The sequence below is a fragment of the Zonotrichia albicollis genome, chromosome 8 (assembly GCF_047830755.1).
Source record: "Zonotrichia albicollis isolate bZonAlb1 chromosome 8, bZonAlb1.hap1, whole genome shotgun sequence".
In the NCBI taxonomy this organism is placed as follows: Eukaryota; Metazoa; Chordata; class Aves; order Passeriformes; family Passerellidae; genus Zonotrichia; species Zonotrichia albicollis.
In genome coordinates this window covers 15,447,498-15,466,441 of record NC_133826.1, presented here as the reverse complement: position 1 = coordinate 15,466,441, position 18,944 = coordinate 15,447,498, and the positions used below count along the sequence as shown (strand labels likewise).

The 18,944-nt window shown below is 38.1% G+C and overlaps 1 non-coding gene across 50 annotated transcripts in view; it reads left to right on the top strand.

Moving 5' to 3' along the window:
* LOC141729846 (uncharacterized) overlaps positions 1-18,944 on the top strand; it is a 485,161-nt gene that overhangs the window by 322,665 nt on the left and 143,552 nt on the right. For 8 of the 50 annotated variants that reach the window (XR_012581345.1, XR_012581335.1, XR_012581339.1 and 5 more), the window contains one exon: positions 7,937-8,066. The exons of 40 other annotated variants lie outside the window; for them this stretch is intronic. This is a non-coding gene — a transcript (uncharacterized LOC141729846). Of the gene's footprint in view, positions 1-7,936; positions 8,067-16,299; positions 18,367-18,944 lie in introns of those variants that run through there. 2 more of the 50 variants (XR_012581336.1, XR_012581331.1) reach the window with 1 other exon arrangement.

Sequence of the window (18,944 nt, the reverse complement as noted above, 5' to 3'; positions counted from 1 at the left end):
ACAAAGGTAACTCTGTATCCAGTAGTAAATGATAGGACAGAAATTACAGCTGACCTGGAGGAAGAAAGGTTGCAGAGGCACGTTTGAGAGAAGTAACAACATGTCAGACAAAGGAATTAACTAAAAATAGGCGTGCTGCCAAAAATAAAACCTATGCACCATTGAGAGACCTAAAGCAAAAAGCGGGTGAACTGAGTGCCTGGGGATGAAAGAGGACTGACCTTCACCACATAAATGTGACTCAAACAGTCGATACTAATGCAATATTGTAGTACATAATTGTTACCTGGACAAGGAAATCAGATGTAGGAGTACTTCAGTCTAGGGCTATAAATGCCATAGAAGAGACCAGCCATGACGATGGGGTGTAGATTTCTGTGGTCCAACCACATACTATTTCTCAGTGAAAAGGTATACAATAACTTGACTGGGAAGTGCTGTTCTTGTGCAGTGATATAAAATACTGTAGGAATATCTAACATTTGTGTAAGTTTTTTGGTGTAGAGTTGTTTTTTTGTTTTTTTTTAATTAGACGAAAACTCACGAAAAATAGAAGGTAGCCTTATACTACTTGCTGCCTGCTTAATGAAATGATGAAGACCTGATTTTTGTTCATGTTGCTTACTGTTACTGTGGCTTTATATAACAGTCAGAAGTACATAGAGACTGACTGTTTGAGTGTAAAGGTGTAAAAAAAGGTAGTGTAAATGAAAATTTTTCCCTGCCTGCACAGTTGTGAGAGGTATTAATGAGGTAGCATTTACCCATTTATAAATGGCTTTGTGTGTCAACAGGCCAAAGTTCAAAGAAGCGGTTTCTTGACAATTCACAAGGTTGGGCTGAAGATCAGGTCTTCAGACAGGCACAAATTGAGAGCTCTCATTCATACATTAGTTACCTCAAGCTATCTATCTATACTTAGTGATAGCCAGAGTATAATTAGGTTTCATGTCTGTGTGAGAGAGAGCATAATAACCTTTGTGATTCAACACTGGGTATCTACTGCTGGACTCTAAGCGTTCTAAAATGTGCTTTTGGGATGTTTGCAGTGTCTAAAGCAAATTCAATGGGCTAGAATAATCTCTTATGCTATCTTTTATTTTGTTTATTTTCTATTTTAAAAAGAAATAATGAAAAATATAGAAGAAATGTCGATATAGTCAAAGACTACTGTTGGAGAGACTTGGATTTTTAATTCAAAGTGGGGAAAGTTGCTAAATAAGGAAGTCTCAAATGGAGAGGAATTTTTGGGAAAGAATGACTTGATAAGCAAGAGATAGAGAACTGGTCAAAAGAAATTTTATGCAACTTTTAATTAGCATATAGAACTCATTGGCACAAGATATGGGAGTGGAGGGTTGGAGGGGTGGAATTTAAGAGGGTTGAAAAAGATCAGGCATTTGTATGGATAATGAGAAAATCTAAATTACATTGATTAGAATAAAAACATTAATAAAGATGTAAAACTTAATGCTTGTGGGCAGGAGCCAAACATGTATGAATGAGATTCCAGGGAAACTTCTTGCTTGAGGTGATTATTCCATAATATTTCCATATTCCCCTTGGACATTTTTTTTCTTTCTTTGTAGCAAGAGGTACTGATGCAATTGAGGATCTGCTAAGAGACTCTTTCTTTGCATTTATGCCTGTGTAGGAGGGAAGAAAAGGGTGGCCCAAGAATATGCTCCTATTCAGTGCTTCTCTGAAGGAAATAACCTTTAGACACTTTTAGAGAACATAAGCAAAGTAACCTTGCTCTAACTGTCATTAGGGCTGGCTCCTGAGTTATGTGGAAGAAAGACCTGTTGAATTTTTCCTTAGCTCTCATGCCTTCCATCTGCTGGTTGAGCCCAGGGTTGAATTCTGAGCAATGCAGAGTATAGCTGACTCTATGAAAACTCATTGTGACTTTACCCCCCTCTTCTCCTTCAAAGTGGGTTTATTATTTGAAGTATATACAGAGATTATTCCTGCTTAAAAGGGATGGTTCCTCCTATGAAATCTGCCTCCTACCAGCACTCTGCAGGTCACAGGATGCAAGTGGTCTGTCGGTGGCAGTGCATGTTAGGTCTGTGGCCTGGGGGCCTCAGTGCAGCCCCCAGCCTGCCAGGTGAGCCAGCAGAGCAGATGTGCTTTCCACCCTGCCCTCCATCAAGCTGGGACTGCATCTAGCCACATGATGGTTTGCTTCCCTGACCTCTGTTCTGCATGGTGAGATAGAAGACTCAGGGAATAACTGAAAGAATCTTACCAATTAGAAATGGCAGTAGACTGGTGCTAATGTTTTAGTAATTTCTAAAGGTAATGCCTTTAATCTGCCTTTTGCTGTTGCTTGACCCTATGGCTGCTGTAGCCACTTCCAGGCACTGAATTAATCTGAATGGAAATATGAATGAAAAAGCACAGTAGCCACACTGTATTTATTATGAATTTGAGAAGGAAAAAGAAATTGCTTCAGCACTGCCTCCTTTTCATACTTCATATCTCTAAGAGTAGCCAGTTAATTACATTCCATGGTTACTGCTATTGTAATGTGTGCTTATTTGAAGTGCAAAGATAATAATCGATTGTATACTCTTGACTACACTATTAATGGTTTCAATACCCACATTGTTTGCATTTTACTTTATAACTAACACTTAGCCATTGTGGTTTTAACATGTAGTAATTCAGTGAATTCTGTCTCCATGTAATGCCCTTGCCATTTCATTCTGCGGTATTAAGTGTTGTTTTTCTAGGAAGGTCTTGAAATGTGGGGCATTATGTATGAGTTATGCTAATTTGTTAGGGCAATGAATACATTAATTTCATTAGTAAATGGCCTCAAAGCAATAATTACCAGTGTAGGTGTGTCAGAAACGATCATGTTCAGTTTTGCCAGTTAATTATTAAGATTTTGTTCTAAGGGACCCAGATTTGACATCCAGCTTCAATTTAGCCATAAATAAAAGTATGAAGTATATTGGGCTGAAGAAATCTAGCCAAGAACTTATTTTGCTCTTAGAAATTCTTGCATTTTGTCTAATTGTGACTGCCAATAAGATGCCAAAATAATTAGTGCCAGTGCTATGAGGTTTATACTATACCTCCAAAAAGGCACATCATAATGAAAATAGCAATTGTGCTTTCTCATTCCTCTCATCTTGCCTTATGTTAGAGAATGTTGAATTATTCAATGGCAGTATTACTTGCTAGTGCAGTATTAAATTTGAAATGGCTGCAGTTTATCGTTAAAGCTTACGGGTGGTTTTTAATAGAGTTTACTTCTAATGGCCTAATTAGGTTTCTAAGTTATATCTGTGCGCTTCTTGAACTTTACATGACTGTCTCCATGTAAAGGAGACAAATGGAGGCCCTTGTTCACCTGGATTAATTTCCTTAGATGTGACCTTATTTTTAATTACAGTCACCTGTTGGGAGCACCTAATAAACCATTGTTCAGTCATAATGTGCTTTTAGACACCTTAGAACTGTATTTTTTCCAAAGGAAACTTGAAATTGAAGAAAGCCAATGTCATTCTGGCTTGTATCAAGAAAAGTGTGGCCAGCAGGACCGGGGACAGTCTTCATTCCCCTCTGCTCAGTCAGCTCAGCACTGGTGAGGTTCTGCCTCAAGTGCTGTGTCCAGTTCTGGGCCCCTGACTGCAGGGAAGGTATTTGAGGGGCTGGAGTGAGCCCAGAGAAGATCAGTGGAGCTTGGGAAGGGTCTGGAGCACAGGTTCTGTGAGGAGCAGCTGGGGGAGCTTGCCCGGGAGAAAAGGAGGTTCAGGGGGAACCTCTTTGTCTCTACAACTGCCTGAAAGGGGAGTGTAGCCAGGTGAGGGTCAGATTTTTCTCCCAGGTAGCAAATGATGGGACAAGAGGACAGGGCCTCAAGTTGTGCTAGGGAAGGTTCAGTTTGAACATCAGGAAGAATTTCTTGATGGAAAGGGTTGTTAAACATTGGAATGGACTGCCCAGGGAGGTGGTAGCATCACCATCCTTGGAGGTGTTCAAGAAATGACTGGACATGGTGCTTAGCACCATGGACTAATTGGCAAGGTGGTGATCACTCAGTGTTTGGAGTTGAAAAGGCTCAGAGGCCTTTTCCAACTTAAATGGTTCTTTGGTTCTGTGAAAAATTGTGTACATGAGCTGAGATCTATTTCTCAATTATTAAAATGATAGCAAGCAAGAATCTCCAATGTTTCATTTTTGTAGCCTGCTTTGTAATATAGAATCAAAGAAGGAGGGACAGAGACCCTCTGTTCTCATCACTGCAGCTACTTACAGCTTCTTTCAAAACGGATTTATGTATCAATTGCAAGGCTGAACTTTCCAGATTATTACAGAATAATACTGGAAAAAAGCAGGACTGAAAATTGTTTCCCTTTTAGATATATCAGCAAACACACTGCATTACTCTGTTGCATCATAGGAAAATGCACCATATATGGAGGCAAAGGACATATAGAATTCCCTATATTTCCCATCAGTGGACATGAATAACAGGTGCTGACAGCAAGTATTCCAGCTCTGAAATATGTTTGATGTTGAGTGCAAGAGTCTAGTCAAGCTTTTCAGATTTAAAGTATAGGCCATCATTAGTCTGGTCCAGTAAAGTATGTGCTCTGCAGTGTTTGCTTGCTGACCTTAGTTCATAATCCCAAGCAGAGTCAGTGAATAATGATATGACATCTCAGTTCATAGATTTACAGATACTAAGAGTGGGTGTCTAATTGTGGCGATCTTCTTTTGCATGATTGATAACTTTCCACTAGTTAAACTGATATTTGGTTTGCCTTGGGAGAGAGACATACAAATGCAACTTCTCACAGTGAGTTTTGGTGTATATCTGAGCAGCCTGGTTACTTCTTTTCTGGTCAAGCTCCTGAGAATCCTAGGAAACCATGCAAGGAAAATAAGTATTGTTCTACTACTGCAGTAATTGTAGGCCAGCATTTCTGTTTCTCTTGTTGGATGGCTTTTGTTCTGGACTGCTTCTTTTCTTCTCTGGTATTTGTTTAGAAACTCAGAAGCCAAGAGAATGAGTTCCTTTCTGTCTCAGATTGTGTTCTTCTCCCAAGATACTGTGAGGAAAATGAGTCTTCCTTGTTTATTGGGCAATTAAGTGAAACATATTGGCAATATTCCACCAAATCTAGAGTAGCACAAATCTATCAGAGTAACTCAGGAATACTTTTCACCACAGAGATTCTCAAATATGTAGACAAAATCCGTAAAATTTTATTCCTAAAAAATAAATTCCCTGGGAGATCAAGTTTTGTAAAAACTGTAAGTCACAAAGAATGTTTTTTCTCTCTCCATGATCAAGCATCCTAGTCTTTTATGGAATAGGTTGCCTACTTACATTTTCCTATTTTTCACCCTTAGTATTGAACTTAAACAATTAATGATTGATTTAGTATTTATTGCATAGTTTAATAAAAGTTTAGTGATGTAACGGAGCTGGTTACAAAGATACGCCCCACTAGAAACTCATTTACTTAGAATTTGATTTTGTAAGTAAAATAAACAGCTTGGCTTTCTACTGACATTTTATAGCCACCTTAAGGGAAAGGTGGTGATGGGGGTTGTGTTGCCATGTGGGTTTAATTCATGAACTTCCACTCAGAGTGCTCAAAGGCAATACAGTAGTTGAGCCAACTTTCTCTGTTAAATTACAGAAAAGGAGATTTTTTTTTTTTTTTTTTACCAAATACAAGGGATCAACTCCAGCTGCAAAAAGGAAATTTAGAATTATCATCATACCAGTATCAGAAGGTCCTTTATATTTATAGCTTCATAAAAGTTCACAGCTAGAGTATTTGCTGCCAACTCATAAAAACTAATGAAAATTTCTGCAGATCTTTTTTTGTGGACAGTGATTTCTTAATCCCCTAAATCCTGATGAATTCTTATATTCAAAACATTTTTTAAAATTGATGGAAAAGGACTTTGTGATTCTTTAATAGAGTAGGTCACATTTAAACTCACTAAGGGACAAACTGTGCTACTGTCTTATTTGGGTCCTATCACCATACTCCGAGTGTATCCATTAACACCAAGACAACTGTGACAGTATTATTTAAAAAAATAAAGATAATTTTATGTGCCTTTTTTCTAAAGGCAAATTGCTCTATTGTTTGGGTAAACTTTAAAATATAATTTATAATAATAAAAATCATTACTGTTTCAACATTTTAAAAGTGTAATTAAGCAATAAGTTTCTTTGAGATAAAGAGTATTTGGCAGTAATGAAAACCTTGTGATTTAATGTACCTCAAAGGGTGTTGTAACTCTAAGCTCTTGTGTCTAAGAGCACAAAGCTACTTCTAGTTACATTTCTAATAGTATGAAAATTAAATCAATGTTTTTATCTCCAGCTGTGGAAAACCATTCCCAAAAGAAAAACTAGTGATAATAACAGGTTAGGTGAATAATTATTAAATTTGAGGATAATATGTGTTTTGGTGATTTGATTTTCTTTTTTCTTTCCTAGCTACTGAGCATTCCCCTCTCTCCCTCAACCCCTATTGTTGTCTGTTTGGAACATCAAGGCTGCCCTAAATTTGTCACTTCCATATCATTGCTTTCTTCTTCCCTGTAGCCTCATCTACTTGGAGAGAGTCTGTCCCACCAGGAATTGTCTATTGTCATGGTTTAATGCCAGCGGGCAACTAAGTACCAAGCACTCACTCACTGCCCATTCCTCCCACCTTGGTGGGGAGGAGAACTGGGGCCAAAACCATGTAATCCTTGGGGTTAAGAATAGTTTAATAACTGAAAGAAAGCTAGTAATAACTGTACTGAAAGGAGGGATGGATGGACAAATGGACGCACAATAGAACTGCTCACCACTCGCTAACTGATGTCCAGCCTGTTCCCCAGCAGTGATCAGCAACTTCTGGCCAGCTACTCCCAGCTGATGTACTGGACATGACGTTCTATGGTGTGGAATATCCCTCTTGCCAGTTCAGGTCACCGGTCCAGGCTGCATTTTTATCAAGTTTTTTGTGCACCTGCTTGCTGGCAGAGCATGGGAAAGTGAAAAACGCTTGATTTAGGGTAAACACAATTAAGCAATAACTAAAACATGGTTGTGTTATCAACATTATTTTCTTACTAAATTCAAATCACTACCCTGTACCAGCAACTAAGAAGAAACTTAACCCTATCCAAGCTGAAACCAGTGCCTGTATTTTTGAAGCTGCTTCCAAGTTTAACTTTTATGTAATGAGAAGTGTTCTGGATTATGATAATAATAAGCTGTCTCTTGATGCCAACAGAATAGAGAGGCTGTATTTCAGAACCTGAAAGTTTCCAGGCCTACTGCTGTAAAAGGATTTCTCTCTTAGAAAGAGGAGTTTCTTTATTTTAACATACTTTCCTTTAGGAGTAAAATTACTTGTGTAAGTGTGGCAGTGGTAACTAGAGGAAAATCACAACAGATTTTGAAGCTCTCTAAAGAGGAGAATCATTTAGGAGCTGCCCTTTTTGGGTAGAAATGAGGAGAAGAAGAGTGAAAAGTGATGGGGAAGAAAAGCTCTGTTAGTTTCACCATGCTGGTTCTTTAGGTTTCTGAGCTGGTGAATAAGGGCAGTGTCTGTATTTTCATCTGAGTAGTTGTGAAAAAAGCTCGTTGTCTTTTTTTCCACCAGAGGTTAATAGTGAAGTCTGACCTCTTCCATAGATCCCTCTGAGACACCCCTACCTACCAGAGCCGAGCCATTCAGGCTGTCCTCACAACCTGAGCCGTTTTATCATTTTGCATGCAGTGTGTCTCAAGCTGTGAAGTTATTTGTTGAACTAGGCCATGCTACTGTTTGACTGAGAGGAAGACAAATTGTCCATATTATTCCATATTACCCTTAATTTCCATATAATTGTCTTAATCTTTGTTTTGTAATAAATGCATGAAAGTGTCCTGAGGGTACCTTTTTGTTTGCTGTTGTAGGTGTCTCATTTAGAGTCCAAGCAAGATGGAAATGTTCAGGGCTGCTCTTTCTTCCTCTCACCTGAATGGTTCACAAGACACACTCTAAAACTAAGATATCAGTCATTCTCACGTCAGAACTCTATTCCCAGTAAGTGAAGCTGTGTTTCCCATCCATCTCATTCTAAAAATGTTAGCAAATTGCATTAGGACAAGTGATAGTTTTGGCTGGAGAGATGTGTTATGCCAAGCCCACAGAACATCTAGAACATCCCTTGCTGGGGGATCATATGTTCCAGGTTAAAAGGAGCTGGGGATGAGGAGAGAAGGAATATCTTACCAGAGACTAACCACTGCTTCCCATCTTGCATCTCGACTGTGTGTTTATTTAAAGAGTAGTCTTACACAAAGAAAAGGACAGTCTCCAGAAGTTCTCAATGGTCAAGATTAAGGAGAAAAACACACAAGAGTCTTCTCTGGAGTGCTTCCAGTTTGGCGCTCTACCGGGGTGTTTTATGCGCAGCTAATAACAGCTTGTGTCCATTCTCAGTGGCCAGCCACTAGCTACTTTCACTCCTGGACTCTCTAGTTCATGGTGGCACGTTCTGATGTGTCTTTGTTCAGGAGTGGTTACTTTGTGACACTGCCCATTGCTACACTTAAACTTCACTGGCAGGAATCTGCTAAAGGGAGGACTGCCTTGGGCATATCCCAACTGAAGAGCACGCACGTGGACATAATTGCTCCACACCAGTCTAGTGGGAGGGAGTGAGGCATTAACAAAACATAAACTGATGGGGAGCAAAATAAGGTTGTGAAGAGTTTTTTTTGTTCACTTCTGTAGAACTAATGACAACCTATCTGTGGAGCTTAATGAAATGCTATAATCCCCCTATAAAACACCTGTGAGACACCACAGAAAGTCTGTAGAAAGTGTAATATTGTATAATATATATCCATAGGGGTATTCTTGTTTGGTTTTGATGGGAGATGGGACAGTGGCTGAATTTAGTGAGCTGGCAGAGTTATCTGTGCATGCCTGACAGAACAGAGAAATAAGGATACTTCATCTAGCTCTTTCACAAGTTGTTTTTAAGCCTGAAATAGAATTTAGTCTTTAGGGGGAACAAGCATCCTAATTTCACCAGATGTTAATGCTTAATTCTATGGTCCCTTTAAAAACAAGCCCAGTGTAAAGGGGAAAGCCATATGAATAAATTTTTTGACATTTTGTTTATTAGCATTTTATCTAGGCTAGTAGTAAATGAATAGACTTGTCAGCAGAAATCTCAGGGTGAAGCAAATAAAGAATCTTAATAGGCAGGGAGAAACAGAACTAACTGCAAATTCCTCGCAAAGAACCCTAATTTATTAGTTTCTCTTTCATGAAGATTCTGTTCTGGATTGTGGTTTTGTCAGAAGAAACAGCTGAATGATGACACGGATTCTCAGAAAAACTGTGTTGTCTGGTGGGAAAGAAAGGAAAAAAAAGGAGGAAAGAAAGCCTATTTCTTTTAACACTTCCTTCAAAATACTTCATACCACAGAGTGAAGCTTTCTTAGTTTGATTTGTTGGTTTCAGTGAACTTGCTAAGTCTGAGTTTATAAAAGTGCTGTGAGGCCTGATTGTTGTTGTGACTGACTGCAGTAAAACAATAAATGAGGGCTTCTCTGGGTCTGTGTTGTGCAAATGGTGCAGAGCACTGGGTTCAGGATATGCAGCTAAGTTGGGACTGCGTCTGGCTTGCTCTACACACCTGTACCCACTGGGACTAGTGTCACAGTGCTCTTGGGGCCAGTAGGGCTGCTGGGAGCTACAGCACTGCTCCTTTCCTCTGCTCACGCTGGTTACACCAGCCTGTTCTCCCAAGCAAGAGAAGAAACTGCAAATTCCAGAGTTAAAATGATGACATTTTCTTGGAGTTTGCTTATTAGTTACAGGCTGGACATTTTCTATTGCTCTATAGAGCATACAACTAAATTAAGTTGTGTAGTTAGTAAAGTGTCATCTACACTTCTTTGCTCCCAAATCCCTTAGTGTGATTGAGAGTGTAGGGGTACAGCTCTTCAGCCAGATGGGCATGAGGAGCTGTCATGTACATTAGAGTTGTCATAGTACATTAGAATTAGCCATGGACCCTTTTTCAACAGAAGTCATTATTTGCCAAGATGACTAAAACTTCTCTGACCCAACCCATTCAGCTTTCAGTTTTATGTTGACAGTATCAGAGAAAGTGCAGTGTTTTCAAAAAAGTAATTACTGAGTGACCTCATAGGGCAGGTTCATCCTCGTATTCCTTCCCTTGCCTTGGACAACAGAAAGGCACAGAATGTAAAGCTGCATCCTTAAAAGTGCTTGAAGTCAAGATGGAGAAAGGAGAGGTAACGAATGAAGTAGAACAAGTCAAGTGAAATAAATTTATGAAAATAGTCTGTTTCTTTGTTTAATTAAAATTCCTTTCCCAGCATTAAACTCATTCTCTGAGCCTGTATCATTACCACCTGACCTTGACAGTGTGTCATTCTGAAGTATAGAAAAACACCCCCCAAAAACAAGAAAACAATCAAAAAAAAAACCACAGGGAAGAGAAAAATGCTCAATCATGGCAATCTAGAACTTGTAATATTTTTAATTTGGTACTTTGCTTGTATTTTATTTTATTGCTCTGTTGGAAACACTCCTGACCTTTTTAATGGAAGGAAGAATGAAAGAACAGATTTAAGCCATGTAAAGGTAGTAAGACAGTAGAACTCATTTGATTGTGTAGACTAGTTGTATGTAGTTTGTTTTTCTTTCTCCTCTAACTATGTTCCTAAAATGAATTTCTTCCATAAATCCAGTACAATAACTTCTGTTTCAATAAATGCCTGTCAGGCTTTCTCTCGTGCTGGAGAAACAACCTTAGAAATCAAAACAACTGTTGTAGCAACTTAGGAAATGCACTTGTACTTTCTCTTGCATTTCACCTTTTCTTTGTCCCAGATCCTGAAGGAAGAAGACTCCGGGAATGTGGCCTAACAAGGTTCTAACTTACATTATATTTCAAGGAATTATCTGATCATTATTAATCCTGCATGGGTTATCCATCCCGTTGTAATCCACTTTGCAAAGGGCCCATGTCAGCTCTCTACCCCATTAACCAGGTGTAGCACCACTGCTTTGCCCTCCTGCAAGGCAGTGGGAATTGACTCCTTAATGGTCAGGAGATTCAGAGTTTCAGCCCCATCCTTCAGCTCCTGTTATTACGAAGTGCTTTCCCCTATACAGCTGCAGGTTTAGCTTTCTAAATGGACAAGAAGCCCTTTTGAAAAGTTCTGTACAAAGAGTTACTTGCTGAATTGCAACTCTCCTTTTCTCATCCCCTGAAGAGGAAAGAAAAAGAGATAACACGTTTGTTGCATTTGCTCGCCATGAATATGCTTCTCTTCTTAGTTCCACAGAGATTGCGTGATATGCATGGGGAGATTCTGAAGTGCAGTAATTGTACTGTGCTAAAGCTGTCATCATTTTTAAGACTCAGTCTTCCAGATGGAAACTGAAGGCAAAAGGAAATGTTGATAGGTCTTTTGATTTAGTGTGGACAGGGAAGAGAATGGGAAAGGAAAAGGAAACTTGACTTCTACGACGCTCAGTGTCCTGACACAAATTCCTCTTTTAGGCCATGGGAACAGAGTTGCATTCTGCTCCCTTATAGTACCACTTTTTCATCCCAGACACAGCCTCTTCTCAGGCTGCCAGAAATGTGTTCTAACTCACTCAAGGCCCTTGAGTACAACAGTGAAGACTGGATAGCTTGCACACTGTTGTTTGGTTTTTTTATAAATTTCTGAATGGCACATTAGCTTTATGAAATTGACATTAAAGGCAGCCTTATTTATCCACATTAACATGAAATTAATTTCATATTACTAAATTAATAGGGTGATGAAACATTTAGTTCCTTTCAATACACCAGTCTCTGAAGATTTAATTAAAAATATCCTTTTATATATCCCAATTTCCCAGTTGTTTCTCTGTGAAGCAAAATGTGATCAAGATATTAAAGTCTTGTACTTTTTTTTTCCTGGACCACTTGTGTTTTGGTGTGGAAATACAAAGAACTTATATTCAAGAATTTGCCTTCTCAAACTACCTTTTGTAATGTTATTTCATCAGATGATATTGATTTTCTGCATGACGTTATCTTTTCAAACTGATTTTGGATTGAAGTCTGATATTTGCATATTCAACATGAAACTGTGTAGCTTAACAGTGTTTCTGCTTATGAAATGAATTTATTTTTCAATTATTATTTTTACTTAGCAGAATCTAAGAATCTAGTCCTTCCAAAGTATTTCTTGACGTTTTAGATGACTTTGCTCTCATGTTTTTATCCAGGGAGGCTTTCACCAATCTGGTCTAAAATATAATACAGTATTAGCTAACATAGCTGTAGTAACATGATCAGGTGATAACTTGTACATACATTGGATATAATATCCTTGACTTGCAGGCATGTGATGTATGTTTCAAGGAGAAAGTGATGATAGCAGACAGGACAGGAACGGATTATCATTAGAAATGGGTGAGGGTGGGGTAGAGTGCCAGTGCTGTACTGCTTAGATTTATATTACCCAGCCAATAGAGGTTACATTGGAAGAGATGCCATGCTGGATATCTCTAGGAGAGCTGTGAGGGTTGATCATTTAGTAGCTGAGCATTAGTGAAGTACTGTGAAGTACTTCCTGCTGGAATATAAACAACCTGCCAGGCAGATGTCATGTTTCTGTTCCATTTCTCTCTTCCCTTAATCTCACCACAATTAATTGAATCAAAGCCTAGTCAGAAGTGAAGCACTCCCTTTATGTCACTGTGCATACAAGGACTACATGAATTACACTACTACTGCATTCCACATTGGAATTTTCATGCTGGCCGTCCCTTCAGTGACCAGAAACTGATTTTGTCAGTGATTGAGGACTCTCAGAACAGTGATTTCCTTGTTTGCATCCTTGCTTGCTCCCATGACAGCCTCAGATGCTCTAGTTTTTTGGCTTCCCCAGTTAACAGTAAACCTTGGTGGAAGTAGATGGTGCATTCTCTTGACTTCTGGCGCAGTACAGCAAACAACTTCCTGTTGTGTTTTTTTTTAATATATATATTGGTAAAATTCTGTAATAGAAAATCATATTTCTTCACTCTTTTTACTCTTTGAGTTTTATTCTTATAATCCCTGGGCACAAGGCTTTGGTGTCTTGGTTTCCACATTATTCTGCCTGACATGTTTCACCATCACTTAGACCTGGGTGGGGAGTTGTGCTGATGCCTGCTTGGTATTGCTGGGTCTGCAATGACCCCATGGCTTGGTCTCACTCACTGTTACATTTCAATTAAGCAATTTTACCCAGCTCATCAGGTTCTCAGAAATTGCATTTTTCTGTAAAGGCTGAACATGTGGCTAAAATACTCAAATTGCAGCTGTGTGTTGCTTTTCGGAGAACTGTTATTCCCACTTGCTCTTCTATCTCATAGTATGTTTTACAAGTAGAGCTATACCGTGTTTTTCCCTACCACAGCCATAATGAAGTTTGCCACTTGTTGCCCATCTCAGTGGTGTATGTGGGAAGTGTTCTGGTGCAGGCTGTGGTCAGCAGAGCAGATCTATGTAACAATGTCTCACAATATAGGGAAAATCTGCAGAATCTGGTGCTTTTCCTTGCCCTTAGGAATCAGACTCTGTGAATAGGTACTTAGTGAATGAAAAGTGGAAAGATGTCCTAATTTCTTAATTCTTCTATGTGAATGATGTAGGTCACAAGTGAAATCTTTTTTATGACCTGCAATATTGGGATTGTATCTATTTCAGAGCTCATTAAGTTTTGATAACTAAGGTGATTTAATGACACACACTGTACTGTGGGCTTTCTTCTTCAATATGTATGTTTAACATGATGTTTTACATGTGTAATTCAGATGGTAAATACTGGAAGGAAAAATTAACTCTCTTATTTTCAAGCAGAGGACTGGGGACAATTATCATTTCAAAGGTAGCCCTAAAATAATTCTTAATAGAATCTCTGTTTCACCTATAATACCTGTTCTCTAAAATCATACCTTAAAAATTCAACACTATTTTGTTTCTCTTCCTCTAGCTTTATACAGCGTAATTTTGAATTTGGTCTCGATTAGTCATGTCAGTGTAGTTTTCTGATCCCAACATCCAAAATCCTATCATTTTAATGTGGATGGGAATTTGGATAGGAATTGCTCTGCAGCAGAATGGTGGGTTTTTCAAAAGACTCTTACTACAGACCATGATGAAACATTTTATGCCTGTCCTGTCTGCAATAAGGACTTATGGAATTAAGGAGAGCTGTAAGGCGTAAAAGCTCCATATGTGAATATGTTTATTTATCTTAAATTGAAATAAACTGTCTTGCTCAATGAGAGTTTTTCAACTCGAAGGCAAGATTTGTCGTGTTTCTCTGCATCCTTTAATTTGCACGTGAGATAGTGGCTGTGGAGGGAAGCATGGAGTAATGCTCTGGCCTTTCATCTCTGGAGAGAGTAGGATTTGTAAATTGGATAAAGGTCAGTAGGGAATATTAGTTTAGTTGGTGATGTCAGATGAGTTCTTCTCTAGATCACACAAACACTGTGCAATTGACAAAAGTATGGTAATAGGCTTTGGTCTGTCAATTTAATGAGATATCGAGGGGAATCAGAAGGATCTAGAGAGGTTTTTAGTATCCAATGCAAAAATGCTGTGCAAAAATCTCTCAGAGAAGAAGGGAGATACTTTAATTGTAGCCCTGAAAAGAAAACATGACTTATTCTGTGGAGCTCTGGTCTGAACACCGCTCTGAGGTATCCAAACGTGAGAGTTTGTTCAGATCATTCCGCAGAGGTCAGGATGCACCTTTCTAATCACACCAATTTGCACCCTTGGTGCACCTTCACCTTGGAGGGAAACAAAATACCAAAATGCATGCAGATACCAGGATCCTGCTCAGTTCAAAAGCTGTTATGATGCTTTCAAGTATGTTTGTGCTACAGGTGAAGACTGCCATCCTGGGATTTCAGTGTTACCAGCAGACTCTTCCCAGACAGCAGAAGAAAACAGGGAAATTGTAGAGCTGTGTTAGTTTGCAGGCACTCTGTGTTTTCCTGCTAATAAGCAGTTAGACATAGCCTTTTTGTGATGATAGGATCATGCAGAGGGCTCTAAATTATTCACACAAGCAACTAACGTGTTTTATGTCTCCTCAAATTGTCCAACAGCTCTGCAACATCTTTTTAAATACTTATTATTTGGAATTTACACTTAGAATAATTCTAAGAAAATAGTCTGGGTTTTACACAGGTTCTTTGAAAATACTGATTTTCATATTCTGAAAAGCACATACACATTTTGTTAGTCCCTTAGATTATATGGTGTTTTTCCTGTCCCTGGCTATACAAGGTTGATTCTTAGTGTTTTATTTTATTTTGGGTGGGAAGTATCCATTACATGTTTTCTATTTACTCATTAATTTGATGAGCATTTGTCACTCAGTGCATTCCTTGTATAGATTTTTTTGGACAGCTAAAATAACAGCTGCAAATGCAGGCACAAAAAGAGACTATTTGTTTGAAGCAAAAATTTAATTTGAAAGTTTTGAAATATTGTGTATTGTGTAATAGCCCAAGTGTTGACAGTGTGCTCTGGATACCTCTGTGTGTGCTGGCTCTGGCCTCCTCTGCATGCAGATCACTAGATGTGTTCACAAGCAGGCTGCACACACAAAATGTTACCATATTGCATCTTTCTATTATGGACATCAAGTAGGGATTTGCATATGCAATTGCCTTTCAAAGTGAACAATGCTGTCAGACCCTTACATACAAGGACCTGGAAACTGCAAATCTTCATTTCATTCCTCCTGAGGCTCTTTGGTGAGAGTTGTTCTTTCTTTTCTTGCAAAATGACTGGAAATACAAAGATGTGAGTGCTTTATCAGCATTGTAACTATTCTGTGAGAAGATTTCTCACATCTTAAATGCTAAAGCTATGGAAAACAAATTCATATTTTTGGTATCAATTTTTCCTTTTGCCTATTTTAAAATGATTTATTGAAGTAGAAAGTTAGATGATGATAAGATAACACTGTTTAGAGGTCATTAAAGAGTTTTCAGGAAGTTTCTACAAAGGTACTGGTTTCATATTGTCAGTACGATAAGAAAACTAACAATTTATGTCAAAGTTTGCAAAATGTGTTTGTCTGATAAACAGTCTACTCAAGGGAAATCAATCATATTTCCTTCCCAGAGTGTATTGTATTTTTCATGAAGTGAACTTAAGCAACTCTGCACATTCATGTGTTTGGTATTGTAGCATCTTAAGAAGCATCTTTTCTTGTTGCAGTGCTTGCAGTGCTGTGTGTGGCTTGGCACCATGTTTGGTACCATGCAGTAATAACCAGAAGCCAGGGATTATATGTTCTTCTTTAGCCAGGTGAGAACCTCAGAGTGTGTTTCTTCCCTCAAAGGAAAGACGTTTCTGTGAAACACAAGTTTAGTGTGGGAGATGGTCAGAGAGAGTTACAACATGAGGCTTCATAGAATACTGTTCTGAAGAGACATTCTGCATTAATATAACTGAGAAGTATATTTGGCTAGAAACAACTAAAATATAGACTGCATAATCTACCTTCTCACTGTTTTTCTTAATGTGCATTTCAGCTTATTACAGCAGAAATCACTTCTCAATTGCCTTGAGCTGAAACAATGCATCTGAGCTTGGGTTAAAAGCCTGTAAGTGCTTCTTTACTTGAAAAAAGTGAAATCACATTACATTAATAGAAGTATTAATTAATCTGGCTTCATTTTTCAGTAGAATTAGCATTATTGAAAAGTCCTTGCCATCTTTAAGTTAAACTGTGCTTAGTTAAGTGGCAGAGTTTCATCTGTAACACCTAGTGATTGTCAGATAGTGTAGAAAATTATTGTCCAATTTGGAAACCTGAGACGTTACTGAGAAATGCTGTGGGGTGCGTTATAATGAAAATACCAATCCACATTAACCATGGTTGCCATAAGCAAAAATCTTAATATCTTGGCCAAACCTACTTAAGGTTCATGTAATAAACTCACATTCCTAATTTTATTAGGGATGTGCCAAGTTAAGCACTTTGCTGGCCTTTGGACAGATTTATAGCTTGACTTCTGCTGAATTAGTGTTGACTGACAAGAGGGCATTGTTTTATAGGATGCTATTTAAATAAAAACCTTCAGGGTATTTCTGTAATGTTGTCACTTCAAGCCTGAACTGGAAAAAAGAAATGTGTATTAAGGAGGACTCTTCATTAGTTTTCAGGAGTTTAATGTAAGGCTGTCAAATACTTCCTTATAAGGTAAGATATTGTAAGGCAATGAACAAACCCCATCTTTGTTCCAGGTTTTAGTAGGAAAGCAGTCTACTGGATTTCCTGGAAATTGTGGAGGTAAAAAATTATTGTTCATTTTTCCTTGAAACAGTTGTGTGTAAAAAAAGACTGTAATCCTCCTTGCCTCTGAATATCAAAAAGGCAGTTGATGGTAACTGTTTACTTTGTAACTTTATTATGGTACATCCCTTGTTTCTGGCAAAATGTGTCATCTTGTATTTGTTCACTGAATATCCTGGGCCAAAAAGCATTCCAACATTTTCGTGTGTAAAGCACCCTAATTATAGACTAGAAAAATGGTCCTTCCTTTAAAAATGTTTGTTTGAACAGTCCTTCCTCTTTATAAAATAAATAAATTGTTTTAAAAGGTGTATCTTTTAGATGCACCTTAGACTGTTTAACTGTTGTGACTCAGAGCAAAATATTGATCCAACTATTGATAAAATTATTATGACCTTTCAGTCCACTTTTGCCACATATTTTATAGTTTAGGACCATGCAGCTGGGATCCCATATTACTATGAATAAATTCCTCAGTGTCTTACCTGTGGTCACAGATTTGTATAGCTGATTTGACCATTTGTAAAAAAAGAAGAGTTATTCCTGCCTCGCTGAGGGACTGAAAGGTGCATGGAATGGATACAACTGAACTATTATCTGACCATTAGAAAGCCTTACTTTTTACAATTAAATTCTGAGATATGTGAAGGAGGTATGATTAGCACCAAAATGACCTTATTTGGTCCATTTAAAAAGACATGTAAGGAATCAGCCTCACTGGAGTGAATGACAAAAGGCACACAGTTACATGTGAAAGATTACAAAATGGATTTGCTTTAAGAAAAGAGATATTGTACATACTGATTAAAATCTATGTAAATGAAATATTGGAAATATGCCAGTCATATCTAGCAGTGCCACTCATGCAATGGATCTCATGTATGTTTAACTAATTTTCTTAAACTTTGTGGTAACTATTGCATGCACTGACCCAAACAACTGCACAACCCAGCCGAGAGTATGGTGGGAGACTGAAATCCTGAAAATTCAGCAACAAAATCAGGATGTGAGTTCTGACTAGTAGAAGAGCAGCTGAGGAATAACTGCTGTCAGTTATAGTAAACTCAGTGTAGTAAACTGATGCAGAGAATTTAGTGGGCTGTCTCACCTGTTTAAATATGAGTTTAAAATGACAAAGTTTCCCTCACACATTATTTAAGCATCATTATGTATTACTTTTAAAGCTCCATCACATGCATGGTACTTTACCAAGTTAGTTTAATTAAAAGGTTCTACTTGGAGCTGATGAATGCAATAACATAAGGTTTGCAGAGCCTCATTCCACAAAAGTGATGATGTATGCACTAGAGCATCCATGTGACTGCTGGTCACTGATGGAACTGTTACAGTGTTACATGAGTATTCCTAGGATGACCTGGGGATGAATCCAACCATGTGTTCATTAATGTAGTAATCATGGCAAGTGATAATATAACTGGTTTAAGATCTGCTTGAAATTGTGTTTATTGAGAATCGATCTTCTCCATAAGGGAACACTTGAACTAGAAAAAGTGGTGGAAAATACGGTCTTAGATTTATATTTTAGTTGTTTTACTTTTATGTT